Source organism: Mauremys mutica, chromosome 1 (genome assembly GCF_020497125.1).
Source record: "Mauremys mutica isolate MM-2020 ecotype Southern chromosome 1, ASM2049712v1, whole genome shotgun sequence".
NCBI classification, from domain to species: domain Eukaryota; kingdom Metazoa; phylum Chordata; order Testudines; family Geoemydidae; genus Mauremys; species Mauremys mutica.
In genome coordinates this window covers 350369252-350392159 of record NC_059072.1, presented here as the reverse complement: position 1 = coordinate 350392159, position 22908 = coordinate 350369252, and the positions used below count along the sequence as shown (strand labels likewise).

The 22908-nt window shown below is 44.7% G+C and overlaps 1 protein-coding gene across 2 annotated transcripts in view; it reads right to left on the bottom strand.

The window, feature by feature from the left end:
• The window catches only part of WNT11 (Wnt family member 11), a 32044-nt gene extending 30912 nt beyond the window's left edge, over window positions 1–1132 (bottom strand). Inside the window, exon 1 of one of the 2 annotated variants that reach the window (XM_045021447.1) lies at window positions 838–1132. The gene's annotated coding sequence lies outside the window, so the exon portion shown is untranslated. Of the gene's footprint in view, window positions 1–69; window positions 285–837 lie in introns of those variants that run through there. The other variant, XM_045021474.1, reaches the window with a different exon arrangement.
• Between the last annotated feature and the right edge of the window lie 21776 nt (window positions 1133–22908).

The following is a 22908-nucleotide window of genomic DNA, read 5'->3' as shown; positions in this document are numbered from 1 at the left end:
CTTTGAGAGTGATGATAACAACTAACACCGCAACCGCCTCCCCTGCCTTTGCCTCTCCCTAAAACTCACATCGCAGCTCGTCCGCCAGGAGGGAAAGAGGAACAGCCCGGGTCATCCTTAAGCTTTATAGTATTATTGTCCCGTTCATCCCAACCAAGGACCGGGCTTCAAAACCCAGGGCGTGGGAGTGTGTGTCACGTAGGCTACCACACCGATCCTCGGCACTGCCGCCGAGCTGATGGCTCTGCGATGTGTACACACGCCCCCCACGTTAAAGGTAAACACGCCGCAGAGCTATGACCCAGACAGGGGATGTGTATAATCACGATTGCGTTGCTCTGTCTTTTCCATCTCCATTGACAAGCCCTTAACAGTTCGGGTTTGTGGAATAGATGAACACACACACACACACACACACCCAGCCTTGCACACAGGCAAACACCCCCCCCCCCTCCCGCCCGTCCCTTGTTAATGGCAGCAAACTTTCACCAACACGTCCCGGGCTCTGAATCTTCTTTCTTTTCGCAGCGCTCTGCTGTGCCATCACCCCAGACGGGATCCCAGCTAGACCATCCCATGGCCCTTGTGCCCAGCTCGGGGTTGGTTGGAGCCATGGGAAGTGAGAGGGTTTTTTTCTGCTCTAGCTTCCTTCGTGTGAACGTTTCTTAAATCCTCGCCGTCTGAGGGAGCAAAACCTGCGTCTCCCTGGCAGCAGTGAAAAATCACCCACTCAGGGATCTGGCTCCCTGCTCTGACCCTCTCGCCCTGACCAGGTGTAACGGTGCGGGATGAGGCATGAATCAATCGATACCCACCAGCAAGAATCCCCTTCCTTACCTTTCCCGGCAAAGCGGCACCAGCTCCCCTTCGCCTCGACCTCTTCTCCCAGCACACACCAAGTTTTGCAGCAGCGGACAAAATACTGTAGCTACAGATCCCAACACTGGAGGTCAGCCGGAGGTAAAAGCTGCTAAACTCCGCTAAGGGTAGACAGAGAAGGGAAGAGCGACACGAGTGAAAGGCTGCGTGAAGATGCAGCGGATAATGTGTGTGTGTTTGTCTGTCTGTGTGTGTGTGTGTGTCATGAGCACATTGCCAGCTGCGCGTCTGCCTCTGCCCGCTCTTGCCTTAAGAACCTGCTTATATGGGGTCCCAGTGGCTTTGATCTGTGGAGTGATGTCAGACTGCATTAGCATAACAAAGCACTCCGGATTTACTGCTTAAAACAGGACAAATGACTGTTTGATCTATTCAGAAAAAAACCGTGTATTTTCCAGTGTTCTCAGCAATCACCCCCCCCCCCCCCAGCAACGCACACTCCTTTCCCCCTCCTGGTAAATAAAAGATTAAGACCAGACGGCAGGTAGTTTCAGGATCTAGAGAACAGAGAAAGGACTTTAAAGTTCTTTGTCAGGGAGTTCTGTAGGGCTGATTCCACTTCATTTTATCAGCCAGGCAAATCAGACCCAACATGGAAATGTTTACTAGTCATCTGCCTGGAAAGCCCTGCAAAACAAGGTCTAAGTACAACATCATGGTAAAGATAGGAGTGTTGGGGAATTGGCAAAACAAGAGTTACTAGCATAAGCTTCAGCTAAAGTCAGGAGGAAAGAAATGATGAGCCTCTCAATCATGATCGGGAATTAGGTTCTGACTAGTTTGACTCTTGTGTTTCCAAAGTCTCTCTTTTCTCCAGATTTCTGCACATGTATCGCACCAAACAGTAGCCCTGCTCAATGCAGTTTGTCACAGAAAAGTCATAGTACAATTGCTACTCCAGTAATACAATAATTCCTAATAATAAACAGTTCATGATACATTTGAAGTTTAATTAAACAAAAACCCACAACACATTTTAGTTTGAATTGTCACAGTTTCCCTGAGATTAAAGGGTCGATTTCCCAATGGAAAGATTGGGTGTATGAAGCTGGTAACTTCCTTTATTTTTATTCTTATCTATTTGTTCTAATTAATTGTTTATCTATTTGTTTTTCATATAATCTAGGTGATACACAAAATGATAAAGCCCATGCAATATTTTAGTGGCATATACTTTTCAGTAGTCTTTTTTGCATTCAAAATTACCTTCCTCTACAAATATAAGTTCTAAGAACTACAAAGAAATAATACTAAGATTGCTATTACATTATTATAATGAACAGTTAATGATTAGCAACAATAACTAGTTAATATTTTAACCGGAAACCTTAAATGTTACCTTTACAAAGGGTGACCGGTGTTTACTTGTCTTTACGGCTGACTTCCCAAATAAAACCAAACCACATTTTTCATTTGGTTGTTCTGAACAGGTCTGTTAACTGGATTTCCTGTTCTGATAAAGCTAAGAAGTTGAAATTTGACAGCTGGAATAAAAAGCATATTATGTGCCCTGCTTTATTGAATCATACTGTCGACCTTTAGCTTTCACGATGCTCCGCTTGTTTGATCTTTCTTTAATCAATGGCAAGTTCAATTTTTTAATACATCAGGTTCTTTTTCTTTCAAGACCGTCTCAGCAGATGAGGGTTTAAGATTACTGCGTACTTCAAACGGACCTCAAGTGCCTACAGAACAGGACAAATCTGGATGTAGGAACCCCCGTGTCTGCCATGAATTCAGAACAAATTGGCACAAAAAGGCTCTCAGCTGCTGTAATATCCATGCCCTTTTGCTCAGTCAGTCTAATTGTGTGTTCCAGGTGAATGAGGAGGGGTAGGAATACTTAACAACACATTGCATGGGGCCTTAGGACCAAAAGTTTGAGTTTTAAAGTAGGGTGAGAAGAGTGTCCTAGAGGTACACCTTGAGAAAAGGCTTTTGTATGTGATGATGCTTTTACCAGGCTTTAGCTTAGGGAGAACTACAGCATTTAAACACACATTATCACTATCGATTTTTGCTACCTGACTTATAAAGCATCCGGAATCTGTGCTCCAAACTTTCCAAAGCCACCCTATTATTTCTTTACTCTGCCACCAGCTTTACAAGGTGTCTGGTTTTGTTTGTTTAAATGTTTTTGGGGAGCGGGTGGGAGTTGCAGGTGGGCACTAGGACAGCTGGAGACTCCTATTTTTTCTAACTTCCTGGCATTCTGCTGTCCTCTAAAAATGTGCAGATCTTCGGATCTAATTGTCAGCAAGTTGGCGTTCTGGATTCTCCACAGGGCAATTGTGCAGGGTAGCTATTGCAGAATAGCTTCCAGAATAAGACTGCTGTTCTCTGATTTAGCTTACCCCATGGAATAATAATTCTGGAATAAGAGTGTCCACATCGGGAGCTATTCTGGAGTAGTTCTTGCAGTTTAAATTCACACCCCACCTTATTCTGGAACAACTTTCACATGAAGACCAGCTCTCTAGATCCTGATTCAACAAAGCATTTAAGTGTGTGTTTAAATGGACTTCAGTGAGACTCAAGCATGTGCTTTAAATGCTTTTCTGAATCAGGGCCATTATTACCAAACCATCAAAGTTCTTTGAGTCCTGCTTTTCTCAGCTAGATTTGGACCTCGTTTGAGCCATATGGTTTTCAATGGGATAATATGGATTATCTTCAGATGTGTAGCCCATAGAGAGCTACCTGGATAAATGTTTGTGTTTTTAATGTCTTCAAGCTGTACAAAGCTTTCATGAAGATCTCTGACATTTCCTAGAAGCCTCAGGGCCACAAACACATGTGGAAGGTACCTTGATTCAATATTTTCCATAGGTTTTTCAGAAAAGGATCCTTGAGAGAATTGATCCAAGGGAGTCGGACACCCCACTCCTATAGAAACTCCATGGAATTTGGACACCTACCCGCAGTGTGTTGTATATTGTATATCTGGAAAGTATTTATTTTCTGCTCTAAAAATTATTAGCACAGAGGTAAGAAGGACAAATATTCTCTTGGGTGCATATCCTGGTAAATATAAGGGTTGGTTGGGAAGTGGGGAACGGCGTCATTTTATGGTGAATCTTCAGATTCATTTTTATGCTTTTTTTAAAAAAAAAGTACACAGGAAAGTTGCTGGATTGGAAACCGAATTTGTCTGGTCATCCATTAGCGCAGGTGCAACAGCAACGTCAGCTGCTGCCTACACTACTCTGTCCCCCTGCCTCAAACCTATTATGGAGAGGGGCATTTAGTTCTTGACCCCTTGTGCAGACTGTCATCAAAGATCCTAATCATTTTGCAGAGAGTTGTTTTTCATGTGAATCCCTGACTATCAGAACTGAACTGAGATCACCAAACAGCCAATAGACCGTGACAACTTTTAGTTACTACTGACTTGGGTTGAATTAGAACCAGCAATGCAGATGTGGAAGGCTCTCTAGTTCAATCACACACACACACACACACACACAAACATACACGCCACCTAAAAACAAACACTTAATGCGCTTACTCGCATGGATAAAGTTAAACATGTGCATTAGAATTTGCAGAATTGTGACCTATGAGTGTGAATTCTTCCAGAGCAGAGACCATGTCCCCTTTTTTTTTTAAATCTCCAAAGCACTGTGCCAAATCATGACACTGTGTAAATGTTTAGTAATATGACATAGTTATGTATACTGTGATGGTGTGGTAGAATGGTTTTATCAGCATGCATGGAAGATGCTGTTTGCTACAAGTGAGGTCATTGCACACGAGGGCCAGTAAAACATTTCTTCTACACTATTGTGTGTTCTGCATATGGCATTAAAAAAAGCGATTTTGAAAATATTTTAGAGTTTGACTTTTTAATGGAGCTATTTTTTCATATCCCTCCACATGTAAAGCCAGGTGACATAGTTACTACGGGTGTAATTCTCATGTACACCGAGGCCCCTATACACTGCTGGAGTGGTGTAAAGAGGCCTTCGTGTACATGAGAATTAGACCCATCAATCCAACTGCACAGTCCTCTGAAGGAGAGAAAAATGAATGATTATTAAATGTTAAAATCTCTTACAAAAGTATTTAAAATAGGTACATGTACAAACGTCATGACTTCAAAGTCCAATGTCTTACGCTGTTCCAGGATGAGAAACAAGTGTTCTATCATATGTCCAGTTAGGGAGCATGCCCTTTAGCACAACATATAGCACCTATTTCTAACCCTAAGGGCTCATGAGATATCAGACTTTTAAAACTGAATACTGCCCTTTCTGGCTTCTGCCAGTATAACCTGTGGGGAGAAATTCCACATTTGTGGGGGAAGGAGGAGACATTTTTGTGACGGGATTATTAATATTTTGTAACGGTGGCTGTTGTGAAGTTGCTCAGTGGGTTAGCATGTTAGAATGAGTCCTGGCAGAGACTGATTTGTAAGCAGAGTGAAGGGGAGGTGGACAAAGGTATGTGATAAATGCAACTTATGAAATAGATATAACCCCATATAATAATATTATTACATGTGGGATGTTGATTTTACTTTTATTATTTCTACAGTGCCTTGTGTATACAGGACAGGTACCACGCAAATAAAGAAAAGGTTTCCTGTTCCCAAGAATTTACAGCTAGAGCTGGTCAAAAACTAGAAACATTTTTCAGAAACCTCTTCATGAAAACACCTTTACTTTTTTTTTTTCTTAGCTGAAATTTTGAATTTCAAATTTTGTCAACCAACTCTGGAGTTGGTTGGAAAAAAAGATAATTTTTTAAAAAATTCTTCCTCCCCCATCATAAAAGCTGAAAACTTCAACCAGCTCTATCATTGTAATCTAAAATCACAAACACTGGGGAGGAGAAGAAAAGGAAGATGATTGTGACTCTGATGCCTTAGATGGTGAGGATGACATGAGAGAAGTTTAGAGGGTGTTTCTGGTTGTTCTTAGTATCATAGAATCATAGAATATCAGGGTTAGAAGGGACCTCAGGAGGTCATCTAGTCCAGCCCCCTGCTCAAAGCAGGACCAATCCCCAACTAAATCATCCCAGCCAGGGCTTTGTCAAGCCTGACCTTAAAAACCTTCCTAGATAACATATTCCAGCGCTTCACCACCCTCCTAGTGAAAAAGTTTTTCCTAATATCCAACCTAGACCTCCCCCACTGCAACTTGAGACCATTGCTCCTTGTTCTGCATCTGCTACCACTGAGAACATTCTAGATCCATCCTCTTTGGAACCCCCTTTCAGGTAGTTGAAAGCAGCTAGTCAGGTAGTTGAAAGCATGCTGAAAGCAGCATGCAGGGGGTATGTTAATGTTTTATTATGTGTGACATAACACTTAAGAAAGAGCATCCATGGAAGATGTGTGTTTTGAGAAGGAGGAAAGGGTGGAAGCAAGACAGACTAGACCAGGAAGGGGATTCTGGATGTAAGAGGTTACATGGAAACCACAGCAGTAAGAGTGGAAGAAGGATGAGAAGTGAGTGGGTTAGATACACAGCATAGCCAGACAGGTCAGAGAGGGTTAAGTGGTGCAAGGTCTGAAAGGGAGGCAATTGAATTTCAATGTAATGCAAAAGTCAAGAGAAAGCCAGCAAGGGGGTGTGAGGAGGAGTTGGATGTGGTCAGAGCAGTGAGCAAGGAAGATGGTTCTCATAGCTGCTGGTGGATCAGGTGAGACTCAGGGGGCTAGACAGGACGGGGAGCTGAACAGGACCAGAACCAGGACTGTGCTAGTGGGAATGGAGAGGAACCAGCTGATTGTGGAGATGAGGTGGAGAAATAACAATCAAGTTTCTCACAGCAGCCATGATGGGAGGGTAGAAAGAGAGAAACAAATCCATGAGGACATGAGAGAGGGATGGTAGTGGAGTTGTTGACAACAATGGAAGTGGGCTTTGGGAAGAGATCAGGGCCAATTGAGGAGGGGGGGAAGGACAGGAGGGCCATTTAGCCTGGGTCTCAAGCTCAAAGGGGGCCTCAAATTTAAACATTTGTTAATTGTTTGGCATTTGATAAGTTTCACAACTTGTTTTTAAGCACATCCCTATCGGACCAAAATGTGACACACTCTCTCAGCTTAGAGCTGCAAATTTAAGCAAATAAGAGATGTGATTTGATAAAAAGACATATTTTTTTGGTTATTTTTATTATGGCTAGAGGCCTCAAACGCTGGAAGTGGCCCAGGCCTCTTGGGACCTCTGAGAGGGCCTGGAAGAGATCACCGTGCTGAGTTTGATTTGGTGGCCGGTGATCCAGGGGACGATGGTTGAGGTGGGAGAGGCAGGTCTTACTCACGAGAATGTTACATAAAGCACAAGCATAGTGAGTATAACAACAGTGGAAATGCTTGAGCAAGGAGATGGGGGAGAAGCAGATGAGAGCCTCAAGAAGGGCTGGTAATTGTTAAGCACCTTCACAGGGAACAGTTGAGAGCTCAGTAGTCCTGACTATATTACTTATGCCCCCGCAGCAATTATCATAGTATCCAAGCACCTCACATGGAGATGAAGTGATTTGCGCAGGGTCGCACAGAAAGTCGGTAGCAACGCAGCGAAGTGACTCAAGTTTTCCCGTGTCCCAAGCTAGCACTATCACCATTGGATAGTCCTTCTTCTCCTTGCTGTAGGTAGGTTTCAAAAGGCAGTCGGGGAGTCCAGGGGCAGAGGGGTTGGACAGCCTGTTCCAGAGATGCAGCAGCAGCAGCAGCAAGGGATCAAGGTTTGACAGAGCAGTAGAGGCCAGAAGTGACAAAGCCGAGGGAGAAGGATTTCGGGAGAAATTACACCACCAGCAAGGAGCCTTGAACTCAAAGAGAAGCCAATCCCAGCTCTACCTGTCTCTTCAGTGGAGCAGCTGGCGAGAATGTCTACACACAGAGGACCCAGCATGGCAGTCCTTCCTCAGGCAAAACTCCCACTCTGCCCGAGGCTTGCTTTACCAAACACGCAGCCGTGCCCAAGAAAAGAGGACTGCGGAAAGAAAAGAACTTCCTTAATTTTTTTTTTAATACCTAATTTTTAACACTCCACAAATGCCTTATGTAAAGACATTTCACCTTTTAGGGTGAAAAACAAGGCTTTTGGTTGGTCCCCTGGGTGACTTACTCATTTGCTTGTGAATCTGCTTGGCTGCGCTTCTTGAGAATGAGGCGGCTGCAGTCCCTCATGAAAATAAACAGCATCTTACACCTCGTGAGGGGATGGGTGGTGTTTTCTCCCCCTCCTCCCCCCGCTCACATGCTCTGGAATAGTGAAAACAAAATTAAAATACAGAAATTCACAGTGCAGTATTAAACCTCCTAGAACTAAGCCCAACATGGAGGTGAAAAATCATATCAGAAATCCACAAGCTGCCTAGATTTTGAAGGCTGAGGACCGGATTCTACTCTCACGTTGGTTATACACTGAGTTCAAGAGAGTTATTACAGTTTCCACCAGTGTGTGTGATAAGAGAATTGAACCCTTAGTCCTTAACTCTAAAACGTCTGAATTTTTTGGGGGGTATGGTCCTTCCCTTATTATTATTAATAGTTCTTATTTGGATTGTGATAGTGCCTAGACCTGGGCCCCATTGTGCTCGGTGCTGTACAAACACAGAACAAAAAGGCAGTCCTTGCCCCACAGAACTTACAGTCTAAGTTTGAGACACAAGACAACGTCAGGTGGCTACAGACCGACAGATGAGAGCACAAGGAAACAATGAGACTGCCACTATTTTCCACAGTCTTTGTACTGGGACAGAGTGAGAATAGTTGTTCAGCAGCCAATCAGAATCCAGGACTCCTGGGCTCAGTTCCAGACTATACCATTGGTTCACTGTGGGCAAGAAATGTAACCTTACTGAGCCTCAGTTTACCCAATCTATGAAATGGCTACAATAATACTTCTATAACAGAAAAACCCCCACCAAATACCAAAGGCTTACCAGTGGAAATATGGGATTACCAATCAGCAAGGGTCAAGAAGGCTTTTGAATTAAACAAAACCAAATCAAACCTCATAAAATCTTGGGTAGCAGATGCTTCTATGATATAAGGATTGTTATCTTTTATATAACACCCTCTCCACCCACCCATCCCTTTCCTTTTGTCCTTAAATAATAATTTTCCTGATTTTTTTGTGCACTGGTAGTTGTTTACTAAAGGGATGCTATGATGAGACATAGCATCAGCTCCTGCCCCCAGCACACAGCTTGGGGACCAACGCTGAGAATCTCCTTCAGGGCTGGAGAGAGGAGGGACCATCTGCCCAGAAAGCCTGGGAAGTCAGGGGTTCCTGCAGCTCCTCTCTGCAGAGTGTGGAGGCAAGGATGGCTGATGGATCCCATCACTGAGCGAACCCCTGTGGAACCAGGGTCCACAGCATACACAATCCCCCAAATCCTCCCCCTGCCCACCCAGTGCAACAGAGCCATGCTGTTTCCACAATGGGCAGGACCCCTCCATGTCTGTTGAGTCAGTGTGGGGGACAACAGGAATTGACCTTGAATGGTCCACAGGAGACCAAAGAGCTCGGCTTGTTTAGCCTAACCAAAAGAAGGCTGGGGGGCGATACAATTGCTTTCTACAAATATATCAGCGGGACAAATACCAAGGAGGGAGAGGAATTATTTAAGATCAGTACCAAGGTGGACACAAGAACAAATGGATATTAACTGGCCATCAGCGAGTTTAGACCTGAAATTAGATGAAGGTTTCTAACCATTAGAGGAGTGAAGTCCTGGAACAGCCTTCCAAGGGGAGCAGTGGGGGCAAAAGACATATCTGGCTTCAAGACTGAGCTTGGTAAGTTTATGAAGGTGGTATGATGGGAATAGCCTAATTTTGGCAATTAATTGATCTTTGACTATTAGCGGTAAATATGCCCAATGGCCTGTGATGGGATGTTAGATGGGTTGGGATCTGAGTTACTACAGAGAATTCTTTCCTGGGTGTCTGGTTGGTGAGTCTTTCCCACATGCTCAGGGTTTAGCTGATCGCCATATTTGGGGTCGGGAAGGAATTTTCCTCCAGGGCAGATTGGCTGAGGCCCTGGGGGTTTTTCACCTTCTTCTGCAGCATGGGACATGGGTCACTTGCTGGAGGATTCTCTGCACTTTGAAGTCTTTAAACCATGATTTGAGGACTTTGGTGGCTCAGACATAGGTTAGGGGCTTGTTACGGGAGTGGGTGGGTGAGATTCTGCGGCCTGCCCTGTGCAGGAGGTCAGACTAGACGATCATAATGGTCCCTTCTGACCTTAAAGTCTATGACTCTAAGATATACTGTAGTTGTGGGGTTTTATCCTAGAGTCCCTATGAGAGGGATGACTAAACTTTCAGCAATCAGGCCTGGTTCCCCAGGGGATGCTACACCACCAGCCCCCTAACATAGATTAAGCTCAGAGGGTCTGGTGCTCCTCTCATTCACACCAGAGCAATACCACTGACTTCAGGGATGTGAGGGGGAATCAAGCCCAGCCTCTTTAAAGCTCTGTGCCATTTGGCTGCAGATCATGCAAGCAAAGGACCTTTCAGCCTGGAGTCTGTGGAGCGCATATTCCTCCCATGAAACAAAGGTTCCATCCATGCCCCAAATACTGCTTTTTAGAGGCCGCCTTCATTAATAAAAAACTCGCTGTCGGGCCCCCTCTCCAAGGGGCACAGCCTGAACATTCCCTCCAAGGCGGAGCAGGTATTTTTCCTGCAGTACAAGGAATCCCCTCTCTTTCCTTGCTGGGGTGCAGCGGGCACATAGACCCCACCACAGTGTGTCCATCAAGCAGCTTCAGATGCTTGGACAACAGAGGTGCACAACCCCGCCCCCCCTCCAAAGTGAACGTCTAGATGGTTAAAAAATCACTGAGCAGTTGAATATAATTTTGCCACTATGACTAGAAAGTCGCATAAAAGAATGGGACTGTGCAGTTATGCTTATCCATGAAAATATTACCTGTCTGACGTACAATTGTGTGTGAATGACAGGTGAGCTAGTACAATGCGTCTGCTTAGGACACATTTGTTAAGCTTCATTATCACTGCTAGTTTCTCTTTCAGGCCCCGATTCTCCGAGTTGTCCCACGTGGCTGCATCCATACATCTGTGTGGAGTCCCAATGACTTCTGCCTGCACAAAACTGCAAGAGCAGGGCCTTAGTGGTCAGAGTAGCCTAAAGGCCAGATTTTCGGGAGAGCTCAGCTCCTGTTTATCTGTGTAAATAAGGGCCAGCTTTTCAAAACAGCTCCACACCAACAGGGCCGGCTTTAGGCCAATTCCCCTGATTTCCCAGAATCGGGCCCCACGCCTAGGAGGGCCCTGCTCCGTAGGTGCCTTTTTAATTTTTAAATTTTTTTTACACACCCGGCAGTGGTCCGGGTCTTCGGCGGCATTTTGGCGGTGGGGGGTCCGCGGAAGACCCGGAGCAAGGGAAGGACCCCCTGCTGCCGAAGTGCCACCGAAGACTCGGACTGCCGCCGGGTATTCAAATCGGGCCCCGCAGTTCCTAAAGCCGGCCCTGCACAGCAAACACGCTGAGCTCCTGTGAAAATCTGGTTCCTTAGTTTGTTGCCTATCTGGGAGCTGAGCTCTTCTGCAACTCTGGCCCTGCCGGTGGAGGTTGAGCACATCTGGCCCCTGAAATGACGAGCTCCGTTTAGGAAATAACTTTCCAGTTAGAACAAAAGTACATTTGAAAAAAAAATCATTTTTTTTTTAACTTGGAAATCATAATAGCTTTTTAAAATAGCTTGGTTAAATCTGAAACCAGTTTTTCTGGCAGAATTAACCACTCCTCTCCTCGCCCCCCCTTCCCCCAAGGCATTTAAATATTAGAACTTGTGACAGAATCTTTATTCTAATCGCTTGAGCAAGGCCCTGAAGTATACACACATAAATGTTACAAGTGCATGTTATTAATGATGGTTCTGATCTTGCTGTGGGCTTTTCATTATAGGATTGGGGCCCATATTTCTCATGGGCGGGGTTGCACAGTTGGCTGCATCTTCTGTTTCTGAAATGTAAAACATACAGCACCAAGGTGGGGGAATTACAAAGTGGTCCAGAGTTTTTCTGCCTCAACAAAACATTTCTTTGTGTAGCCTACAGGGAACTCTGTATATTCTGGTGGAGGTAGAGGAGAGGTTAATGGAGATCACCATCAACATATAATTTAAGGTGACAATAACTGTTAAATGTGAACAAAACACTGTAATTTAAAACTAAATTTAGAACATTTTGGACTAGGAAATCCTTTATCAGCTACACCCTTGGCCGTGTAACCACGTACCGTACAAGACAGAGTTAGGTTTTTATTTGGTCTTCCCTGGTAAAACCTGCTGAAATTTGTTCGGCGTTAGCTTACATCCCCACCCCCTCCACCCCCGGTGCTGTCTGAGGCTCTCATCACTGCCCATTAGATCCCTCCTGCTCACACTGAGGTCAACGGCAAAACTCCTGCTGACCTCAGCAAGAACAGGATTGGACCCTACTGGGGCAGATTTTCAAGCACTCAGCACACACAGTCAGGGCCAGATTTTCCACAAATAAGGGGCCAGTTTTTCAGCTGAGCTGAGCCCTTTTGAAGCCTTCCAATGAGAACTGCTGGGTGGTGAGCACCTATGGAAACATGCCCCCAGTTGCAGGTGTTGTGCCTCTGAAAATCAGGCCCCACCCTTTAAAGGCTAAAACACATCGGTCCTGATTCCCATTGATCTGACCCAGTCTGGCCATTCTTATGTTCTTCTCTGCATGCCCCAGTCCTCTGACTGCCAGAAGCTGGGAGTGGAGGACAGGGGATGGATCACTGGATAATTGCCCTGTTCTGTTCATTCCATTGTCTGAAGACAGGATACTGGGCTAGATGGACCATTGGTCTGACCCGGTACGGCCATTCTTATGTTCTCTATAGGAAATAACGAAGAAGCTGTTTTCACGGTTAGACAAAACTACCTGGAAAATTTTGGAGGCGGAGTCTTTTAATGACAGCTCAGATTTTTCTCAGAAGCTGCATATGTTCTACTACCTGATTTCAATTTGACTGTTTATAGTTAGTGTTTCTGTTTACTTACAAAAATCTGGTTATGCTGTTTGGTTCATACTATAAACCTCTGAAATACACACCTCAACATATACATATGAACATTGCTACAGAACCCCTTTTGGATTAGTCAGACACTCACACACACACCTCTTTCTAAACTAACCAACCAGAAAGTGAAACTGAATATTGATGTTCATGAATGTCTGCGACGTCATAACCAAGTGTGTAACTATTTGTGTCTGAATAAGGAATGCCGTGATGGATTTCATCGTTCTTCTGCATGCCAAATGTTTTCTAAACAGGAACACACCAAAGCATAACATTTCTGTGGGCAATTTTGAAGTTTCAGGGACTAATTCACCATTGTGTTATTCCAGATTTGCCCCTCCTTGTAGCATTGCTATGCTACCACTTGGACACCTTCCTGCTCTCAGGCAACCCAGGCTATTACATATCAACATATTCATTTAATTGTGTGGAATCTGCAGAACAAATATTCATTTTAACTAAGGAAATCTACAGGGTAAATATTCATGAAGCTTATTCTCTCTTAGATGAAGTGCAACTGTGTTTGAAATCCATCATCATGTCCCTTGAAAAGAAGAGAGCTTGACTGGAAAATTATAGGTAATTCACCAAGGTAACATTCTGAGACAAAAAAGATACGGGCCCTGTTTAGCTCTCCTTAGTAGGCAACATTCTCCTCCTCCCTCCCACCCACTGCTGAGGTCCATGGGCATGTTGCTGGGGGAGGGAGTGCTGACTGAGGTCCTATGGGAGGGGGAAAGAGAAAAAGCTTCCAAGATTTCTGAGGTAAATCAAGAATGAAAAATAATGGTGTGCTTTTCTTATGTGCAAAACTCTGTAATATGTCTCTGGAAGTCTCTGAAGACTTCAGCCTGGAATGGAGATGCTGAGAAGGTAGCGTATTGCATGCACGTAAATCTCAAAATAGTTCTAAAATCTGTCTGAAAATGTGTGGACAGACCCCACCCACTGGACCCGATCCTCCAGCCCTGCTGCACGCACTGAAGGATTTCTGTTGGTGTTTGACCTGAATAACGACTGCAGCAAGGATCAACCCTTAGTAACCTACACCTAATTTTAGAAATGCTGTGGCCAGGCCTTGGATCCTGTGATCCACTTGTGATGAGCTCCTACAAGCATGGATCTCACCCCTTCTGTGCAGAAAGGGGGGTTGGGTGTCTCCATGGCACCATCCCTCCTCTCCCCTGTAGGGGGGCTCTCCACGAAGTCTAGTGTCTGTCTATGAGGCGGTGGGGGAACAGGAGAGGATGTACATCGTCTCTCCACCAGCCCTGTGAAACTTCCCTGGAACAGTTCATAGAGCCCTGACTCATATTCACTGTTCTATGGGTGTCTGGCCCCCCGACCCTTTGCCCTGGAAGAAGCCACAGCCTGATATAGCTCTACTGGGGTTACACTAGCAAGTACTCAGGTAGCAGGGCTTCTGTGCAGATGGCACTGGCCTTCTGCAGATGCCCGGAACCCTCTGAGCCGCCGACCTTTTGTGGCTGCACCTCTGTAAGGAAATCATTGTAGCATCTTCCCCAGAAAGAAACGCCCTTTCACTGCAAGAACGGGCAAACGGCACCAGTTATTGTGATCGTCCACTGCAATGAGCAAAGAACGAGCTCTCCACTTTCACAACCAAATGGAAAATCCATTCCTTGGGCGGAAGCCCAGTCTGCATTAAGGAAAGTCACGCCAGTGTAACAACATCATAGCTTCCAAGGCCAGAAGGGACCACTGTGATCAACAGCCCGCTCTCCTGTATAACACAGGCCATGTGTTGGTAAGAGTTACATTGCTGCAAACCCCTAATGGGTGCAGGCCACCTTTGGTACATGAATGGGTCAACCTGCATCGGTATAAGTCTCACTGTGCACCAGGACCACGGTGTATCTGCTGTAGGCGTTTGCAGCAGGTCAAATTTCCTTAGACAGGGCCTTAGCTTTCCCTCAATTAATTCTTCGCACATGCGTAGAGCCAACACATTCACCTGTAAACAAACCAACCATCCAATCAAGCTACAGCTCCTACAGACTGTTATCCTAAGCGTAGTGTAACCGAAAAGAACAGTCTAGTGAGCAGAACCCTGGGCTAGCCCTCAGGACACTGGTGTTCTAGTTCTCCTGGGCAAGTTGCTTCACTTCTCTGTTTCCTCTTTCACTACTTGTCTATTTAGACTGTAAACTCTTTGGGGTAGGGACTGTCTCCATGTGTATGTACAGCACCTAGCACAGCAGGGCCCTGATTATTACTGAGACTTTAAGCGCTAGCAAAATATAAATAATCATTTCTATTTTGAAATATTTATCACACAGATACCATGGTGTCAGGGATCATAGAATTACCTTGGTAGAGAACTGGCCAGAGCTCTATTATTGCATATTTTGTTGCTGTTATATCTAAATGGAATGCATGTTTACAGATGATTTTAAACAAGTAACTTGTCTTTTACTGCCCATCATCGCTAAAGGCTTGATCCTGATAAGATGTTTCCAGAAGATATGCCACAGCTCAAAGAGACGTTATGGGCTTGGTGCTTTAATTACTTGAGTAGGGTTCTTGGGCCTGAGTGGTGCAGGTCAGACTAGATGATCACAGTGGTCCTCCTGCCCTGAACATCTAGGAATCCTGTACTCACTGAAGTCAATGGTAAAGAACATGCGCAGGATCAGGCACTAAAAGTTAATTCCGAGTCACACCCTGAGGTTTACATCAAGCTGAGAATCTGACCCTACCTCTAGTCTCCTCCCCAACCCCGAGACACGTGATAACAGCAGTGGTTTATGACCTGATGCTAACAATGTCCCTAAATTTGCCACTTTATTATTTTTTTAAGCACATAACTGAGTCATCCTAATATTTTGCGGACAACTCCCATGTTTTTCCAGTTAATAATGTTTGTGTTACCCACTTTCATGTGATCTTATTCTCACCAGTGCAAAAATAATGTGTAATTGCTCCTTTTTTGTTTTTGTTTTGTTTTAGAAAGATAGGGGGGTGGGAGGAGGAGGAAGACCAAATGTTTGTTTGAGAAACAGAATGCATTTGAGACAGACACTGAAGTGACAAGCCAGACATTCTCAAAGCACACGGGGGGAGAAAGCATCTTTAAACTAAAAAAAAAGAGAGAGAGAGAGAGAGAGAGAGAGGGAGAGAGGCAGAAATCTCTTGTTCATTCCACCAGGCCAAAAAATAAAAAAAAGGTCTGGCAAGGAACAATCTGAGAAAGTGTCTAAAGAGCTGGAAGAAGGTTCTACATCACACGTAGGAGCCAAAAATGTGTTTGGCCACAAACAGTGTGTGATGCATTGCAAAATGTTTCGCTAGGAGATATTGAGAGGGTGGGATGGCTGGCATGAAGAGTAAAAAAGGGGAGGTTCGTTACGGGAGGAATATCTTTAGTCTTCAAACAACAGCTACTAAAATATCTGGAATGCTGTGCCTCCCCGGAGGTGCTGAGCTTTAAAAGCCTTGCATGGAAAAGCTTTTTGGGGGAAACAGAACCTAATTTTAAATTCTTGTGGAGTTAGGCTACTGCACTATTGTTGGTACTAATTTTTTTTTTTAAAGCAAAGACAAAGCCTGATTCAAAGCTCATTGAAGTCAGTGGACTTTGGATCAGATCAATGCTGCATAAAAAAGCATTTTCAAGCTGGTCATCAATAAAGTCTCTTCCATTAAAGTATATATATTTGTTTTAATTTATTTAATTGGGAAAGGCCATTGAAACCCATAATTCTCTGTAATAAGGATGTGCCAAGCCAAGCCAGCAGCAGATAAAGCCTGGAGCAGCATAAATCATAGCTCCCATAAGTCATTTTCAAGAAATCATTGGCGAATAAGCCAATAAAATTTGACCATCATTTATTTATGTTATCATTTGCTGCCAGAGCCACAGTAAATTCAGCTCTGTATTATTTAAGTGATCCGAGAGGGGGCAGATGAACCTAATTTGGTCACCTAGAATAGACCCTAAGTTTGGAACCTGAGGGCTGTGAACAGGCCCCTTTCTTTATGGCTTGGTGGGACAGTGGGAGCCCTGAACCTTTTTTCTCTTATAACACTGGATCGCGGTATGGAAAAGTTGACAACCGCTGCCCTCGGCCATCTCCCTTGGGGTCAGCACAGAGCTGTTCTCTACGACACACGGTGTCGTTTTGTACAGTATAACTTGAGTTGATCAAGGGGATACCTGGTGTCACTTTGTATTTGTCCTACGCATTTATTTTCCCTTTCTCGGAGCTGTAAAAAGGCTTTATTCAGACACTGACCTTAAATCCTGCTCCTATGCAGAGATGGGATTTGACAGCAGGTTGGAGGGGATAAATTTTTTTAAACCAAATTCATTTTGGCAGACAGCCTTTTTCCTGCTCCAACGGAGGCCCCAACCTGTACAGATATTTGGTGGTGCAGACCATGGCAGCAGCCTTTTTTCTTTTATAATACCCCGCAGGATAATGCCCATTTGTAAGTATATTACAATGGCGCGGTTCCTGCTACTACGATTAAGGGGCTGTCATAATTTCCATTATAAACCCGTTTTTCTGGGGTCTATAATTCAGCCATAAAAACTCACTCTGGGCTGAAATTCAGCTGCAAGGTCTTGGATGAAAACCAAATTTGATTTAACCCTCAGAATTCCGAGCAGCTCTCAGGCGGATGATTCCTGGGAACGAAATGCTTTCAGTGCTGGGAGGCCAGACTGCTGCGTGCACTAGTGAGGGAGATCAGGCAGGGTTTCTGAGCATTCTGGAACCTTTGTCTAGAGGGCACGGTCCTGCTCAGCAACGCTGTCTCCCACCTGCCTGAAACCTTTCTGGATCCCCCACACTACTGCACCCAGATGACCTGCCTTGTCACTAGCTGGAAATATTCCCCATCCTGCCAGATGAATGACCCTCTGAGCTGTCAGTTCCTAAGTCCTTTGATACTGAATTCTTTTACCTAGCTATGAACCTGCTGACCTAAAAAAAAAAAAATCTACCACTGGTTCACTGCACAGCTGTCAGTTCAGCAACCCAGGCCACCCAAGAACACAGTGCCCCATGCTCCACTCTATCCTGGCCTCCCTGTTGAATACCAAACCAGATTCAAGTCCTCATTTACAAATCTCTCCATGGATCAGTCCAACTTACCTGCAGGGACGGATTCACCTTGCAGGACTCTGGCCTCCCCTGGCAGCTGCATCCCACTGAAACAATAGAACTGTCAACTTAGGAGGGTGAAACTCATATGTTCAATCTTTGGGGCTTTATTACCATGTCAGACAGCTGCTCTATGAAACCAGCATCACTCAGTTACTAGTTTTTCATACTTACATTACAGTAGTGTCCAGAGGCCAGGGATCCACTGTTCACTGCACGCATCTCCTGCAGCAATTCAGTTTTCCTTGTAGGCTTCCAACCTAAGTACTGACCTGGCCTTGCTTTGACTGCAGCCAGCCTACATTAGGAAGGCCTTGCTGGTGTGGCTACTATACCAGTGCTATATCAACAAAGCAGTCACAGTGCGCAGGCATATCAGCAAAACCCCACTTTTCCCGGGATAGCTCATTCCAGCCTGCACCTCCCACATAAATGAAATAAGCTATACTGGCAAAGCAAAATTTTGCCGGTATAACTGTGTCTACACTAGGGATTTTGCCACCCCAGCTTTGTCAGTCTGGGCTCCCACCATGTCACAGCTATGCCAGCAAAAGTTCATAGTGCAGAGCTTTCTTCGCACTCCACCGAGAATACAGGATGGTCCAGTGGTTAGGGGGCTAGGTGAGGACACGTGTTTAATTCCTGGCGGTGACCTTAGGCAAGTCACTTAGCCTCTCTGGGCCTCAATTACCCATCTGTACAATGGGGGTAATAGCACTGCCTTGCCTCCCAGGAGGCTTGTGAGGATAAATACATTCAAGATTGTGAGGTGCTGATATTATTGGAAGTGGGAGCCACATAAGTGCCTACATAGATAGTACAAGGTGGCCTGGCTGAATACATTTACAATCTATCAAATAAATAAAGGTGCCTACCAATGCACTCACCCAACAGATGGTAACTAAGTTAGGATGTATTCTGCCAACAGTTCATAAGAAAGGGGTATTAAGCAAATTTGCTGATGAAGCAGATTCACAGCTCAGGACAGTGACTCTGAAGAGGTTAGGAATGGCACATTCTTCTGTTGGGGCCTTTAGTAATAAAACTGTTAAAAAATTAAGTAGAAGCTACACTAAAGCTCAAGTGAAAGTAATATTAAAGTGGGGCTTTACTCAGAAAAGTGACTATACAAATGGCATTGTGGGATTCTGTGTTTATTATGTCTCGATGACATCATAGCAACTTTGCTCAGTTTACAAGGAAAAAGTTGCTTTTTCTAACTGGCCACACTACACGTTCGACCTGGGATCTGTGATATCCAGATGTGTTCTTTCTGGCTTATGTATCATCTCCAGTAACATGGAGAGCCTGATCCTCCGCACTGCACAGGCTTGCTGTGATTCTGTGCTGGCTGAAAAAATCCAGACAGGTTTCTGTGGAGTGAAACACAAACCATATAGTGTTTGATCAGCGGACTGAACACTAGCTGAGGCGTCAGGCTCCCTGGTTCCACTCCCAGCTCTGACACTGAACTGCTTCGTGGCACTGGGACAGGGACTTCATCACTCTGTACCTCAATACCTCTTTAGTACTTATATAGCCCCCATTACTGTAGTATCTGGTGCCTCTGTTTCCCCACTTCCCTTCATCTGTCGTTGTCTGTTAAGATGATAAAGTCTTTGTGGCAGGAACTGTCTCTCAGGCCAAGTCTGCATTAGAACCTCTGCCAGCACAGCAATGTTGGTGAGGGGTGTGATTTTTGGCGGCATTTCTATGCCAGCAAAAGCCCTAGTGTAGACACGGTTATCACCAGTATAACAGTGTTTTTGCTAGGAGCTTATTTCACTTGGGGAACGAGTATACGGTATACCACAAACGCACTCTTTTGCTGGTATAAATTACGCCTCCGCTAGGAGGGTTTGCTGGTATAGCTCCACAGGCAAACCTTTTCCAGTGTAGACCTGGCTTCAGTATGTGTATATACAGTGCCTAGCACGGAAGAGCCCAGATCTCAGTTGGGATCTTTTGGGGCTGTTATAATATAAACAATAATACGTATTGTCTTTCTCAGCCCTAAAATGGCAGAAGTGTTGTCAGAAAAGCGTGGAACTATATAAGCAAAACACAGGAAACACAATAATCAAGGACCCAACCTACTAGCTAACTAGGTACCCCACTCTTTTGTTTCCGTCGTTAGATACTGATACACTTTTACCAGCTTGCATTTTCAGCATCTAGCCTGTTACACATTTCTGACTGACTCAATCAGAATGTGCTAAAACCCCAGCTGACTGACGCTGAGCTGACTGGATGGTAATAATGCAAGCCTACTAAAAAGTGTCCAAATTCAGATTTCAAATAACCTGTCTTCTATGATTTTACTTCCATAATCATGCTCCATCTTGATGCAGTGAACTGTAACACAACTGCCTTTGCAACAAGACATACTGTTTCATAGATGCCGACTTTCTGATGTGCCGGGGGATGCTCCCCTTGACTCCACCCCGGGCCCCACCCCCACTCCGCCCCTTCCCTGCCTCTTCCTGCCCCTCCTCTGAGTGCACCCCCCAGCCTCCTGCATACTGCAGAACAGCTGATCCACGGCGGGCGGGAGGTGCTGGGAGGGAGGGGGAGGCGCTGATCGGCGGGGCTGTTAGTGAGTGCTCAGCACCCACCATTTTTTCCCGTGGGCGCTCCAATCTGTGCCTCTGTACTGGTTTAAAGGCCAGAAAGGAATGAATGAACTCAGGATTACAGTCCATCGACAACATTTAAGTTCTTCCTCCTGGTCTGGGCTCAATCTCCGACCTCGGTATTGGCGATCAGTCATGTTGATTTAAGCCTGGTCGACGCATACGTTTTTGTACAACTATGTTGATTAGGGGTGTGATATTTTACCAATACAGTTATACCAGTACAATAACTAGTGGGGACACAGTTATACCCCTCTAGAGATGACTTATACCAGTATCGCTTATTCCCCTTTCCATATAGCAATAGCTATACCAGTATAAATCCTTTTATACCCACATACCCGTGTCCACCCTTAGTGGGGATTGTACTGCTTTAACAATACCAGCATATTTAAAGCAGGGCAACTCGTGTGTGTGGACGAGGCCTAAATTATAGAGATTCTTTAGCTCCAATGTTAGCCGTGTGTGATTCCAAGCCAGATTTCCACTGAGCCTGCAACAGAACTAATACCAACCTGCAATCCACTGAGTCGCTCAAAAAAAAAATCTACTAGTGAGTTACGCAGTCATGGACAACACAAGGACTGAGCTGGTGAAACCTGTCACTCGGGTGTTTTTTTCCACACCCTCGAGCGACATAAATTTTGCTGATGTAAGTGATAGTGCAGACAAGCCCCAAGTGAAGTTACAACATGCTCCTATCCTCCGCATCAACATATTTACTCTGGTGTAGGAACCACATCTTCAGCCGGTGTAAATCAGCATAACACCACTGCCGATTTACACCAGCTGACGATCAGGCTCCTAATTCTTAAGTTATATAGCAAGCTGTGTGCGCCATCATTTTTAACCACAATTCTTCTGGAACCTAAAAAATGCCTAGGGAGTTCTGCTTAAAAACCAATGGTACAATATGGCCCTGTTTTTAGCCTTCCAGTACACAGTGGAAGAAGCATTTCTGAAATCCCTCCAGCCTTTAGAACAGTGACTGGAATGTTTACAGGATTGAAACTAAATGGACACACATATATATATTTGGCCTTGAGAAAGTCTGGATTCAAAGGTCTAGTATTAACGGACTCTATATTTGTGCATGATAGGAAGAGCCGAATAACTTGTGATATATTTTGTCTCTTGGGAACAAAATCACTCAAAAATTATCTGAGACCTAAGTCAATAACATTTTGTTCTGTTATTTTGCCAAGCGCCCTAGAAATATTTACAACGGCAGCTAACCTTGTAACTATCACCACAGGAGTTGTTCATTTAGCCCCGGTGCCATCTCAGGCCCCTGATCTTCCAGGAATAAACTGCCAAAAGAAATGTTTTTAGAAAAACACATGCGGTCTGTTCTAAAGTCTTGAAGGTATCTGGAATATAAATGTGTTGTAGTGTGTGGCATTGTTTATTTATTTGCACATTTTTTGGTGTGGCTTGTTTAAATAGCTGGAAAAGCAGAATGCATGATTATTATTTTACTAGCGATCACATTGACTTGAGTAGGTAACTCCTGATTTACACTAGGATGCAGAATCAGGCCCATGGTCTTTGCCCTGAGGAGCTGACAATCGAAACTGAAGGCAGGAAAAATAATGCGGCAATGTTACCTGTAATAGCAAAGGAGCAATGACAATGCTGTAGCCACAGCTGAAAATGTGCAAAATGATCTTAAAGGCCACGCAAGGCAAAACTCACCTGAGTTCAGAGTGGAGGTGTGTATCAAGTTGAAACTCTGACTCACTGAAACATTTGCTAAAGTTCACCAGTTCTGATCAAGTCTCAAGTTGGCCTGGGTCCCATCTACAGCTGCAGGTGGAAGCCATGCTCAGCTCATAGTTTCAACTCATAATCAAGCAAAATTTGGAAGTTTTGATTTGAGTTTTTGTTTTCTGTTGAACCCAAAATTCAGAATGAAACATGGAGGATCTGAATTGAAACTGGGGGGAAAAAAACAGGTTTTCATAGGCCCATGGCTCCCAAACCATCAAGCTTTGCACAGTCCCAGACTTAACAAAACAAAACTCTTTCCCCCAACCCATCTCTTTGACCTGTTGTAAAAGTTACCGTCGGTGATGGTGTAAACAGGCTGTCTGGTTTTCCCCAGCCACGCAGTACTGCCAATTCAGTTTGCTTAGAGCAGGGGTCTGGAGTCAGGACTCCTAGGTTCTATTCCTGGCTATGCCATTAACTTGCTGTGAGATTTGCTGAAAGTCACTAACTTAACCTC